The following is a 1,823-nucleotide window of genomic DNA, read 5'->3' on the forward strand; positions in this document are numbered from 1 at the left end:
CCATAAAGGAAAAGGAACAGCTTGATTTTATTAGAAAAGATCTTCTTAACACAACCAGGACATGATAATAGATCATGGGTACACTGGCCAAATAAATGAAGAAAATGTTGAGTCAATCATCGCTTCCGTTGTTGTAAGCCTCATGAGCAGAAGAATCTTGTGTTTAAAAGAGTTCCGAAAAAGGTTAAACCTCTATTGGCTTTCTGATATAATTTGTCGGTACCCCCAGGTTACGTAAAAGCTGTTTGTTTTTGGTCAGCAAGAACCAGCTAATTACTTGTTATCATTGCTTAAACCGCAATTTTCTGATGAGGGATCAAACAGACGTCTTTGAAGTAGAGGCCATGATGGATTATTTCCAAGACTTCCTCTTTGAGATTGAGGACGAAAAATTGAATGTAGGTCAAGAGATAGTAGCTTGGGCTGATGATGAAGAGGTTTTGGGGAGTGCCGTTGCTAGTGGGAATGAACCCCTTAGTGAAGACTACAGCGTGCAGGATATATCTCCAGGTAGTGTTTTGGGATGTTTAGCGGCAGTTAAATATCGCGAGTTGGGAAGTGAAAATTGATCGATCCAAGTTTTTTTTTTTATCATGATTGCCTGAATTGAAATCCTGACCACTCAATCTGTTTTCCTACAATTGGCACTTGTGGTTTGTTTTCCTACAATTGGCACTTGTGGTTTGTTTTCCTACAATTGGCACTTGTGGTTGTGTCCTGACACTTCCAGTAATGCACATGAAAGCCCAAAAGAAATTCAGAGATGTCTTCTTGACAGCACTAAATTCGCAGGCATTTGGAAAAAGATAGCACAACATGTGAAATCATATGTGACAGAAGATTCATAAATGTCTAGTACAGTAATTACACGAAAAGTTTTGTTATGTTTTTACTACAACTTTTTAGTACATTTACATTTTCTTGAGATTTCCTTACTTAAAATTTCTCGATCCAATTTTATCTATTAAAACACAATTAGCCTTTCTCACAATGACGTTTTTGGGGTACTCTCAATTTTCTGAAATGGGTCTAAAATTAAGGACAGTCGGAAGAAATCAGCCTAAAATTAAGGACAGTAGTCACCATTACGAGGTCTTATGCTCACGGTTTTGAAAAAAGTACCCCAAAAATGGCGACATATTCATCATCGTGAGAAAGGCTTATTAACCCTAACCCATATGACATATATGTCATTTTCAAATGCATTTTTTGGTAGTCGTTGAAAGGAGAGGTCGATTGCAAGTTGCAATTGCAATTCTCATTACAAAAGAACTTTCAAAGCAACACCTTTCTTCATAATGACATGATTACAATATGCCTACCAGGTGTCTCAGAAAAAAGTACTACAGTTTGATTCATAATAGCTTCTAAACTAGCTAAGCTATTAAACTGAAATAACTTTCACAAGATAGAGAGAAGACTAACTTAGATTTTGATATATTACAGTTGTATTTTACTTAAAAATATATATATACAATATCAATGTGCAAAATTGGTAGCCTATTTCTGGATGTGTCTAAATTATGCAAAAAACGCCTTATCAAATATTAATCAAGTTTTTCTCAACTGAAACATGCACTATTAGCAGTAAATAAATGACACTTGACAAATTGTTTATGATGAAACGAAGTATTATTAGCTACAGAAAACAAGGAAGATTTATTCGTTCAGAATCACGTGTCCCCCAACACGAATGCACTGTCTAGCCAGTGAGACCATTGCGACGCAGGAGTCATGGATCATTCATTGTTCTAGATTACGGCATGCTGTTATGATATAGTTTTTTTTAAATTAATTTTTCACCCATTTTTTAACAAAATAAT

The 1,823-nt window shown here is 35.3% G+C and overlaps 1 pseudogene; it reads left to right on the forward strand.

Annotated features, from left to right (window-relative positions):
- The first annotated feature begins 61 nt into the window (after positions 1 to 61).
- LOC114537150 lies at positions 62 to 810 on the forward strand (annotated as a pseudogene).
- Positions 811 to 1,823: the final 1,013 nt, after the last annotated feature.

The sequence above is a fragment of the Dendronephthya gigantea genome, unplaced genomic scaffold (genome assembly GCF_004324835.1).
Source record: "Dendronephthya gigantea isolate DGI-Jeju-01 unplaced genomic scaffold, DenGig_1.0 000151F, whole genome shotgun sequence".
NCBI lineage: Eukaryota > Metazoa > Cnidaria > Anthozoa > Malacalcyonacea > Nephtheidae > Dendronephthya > Dendronephthya gigantea.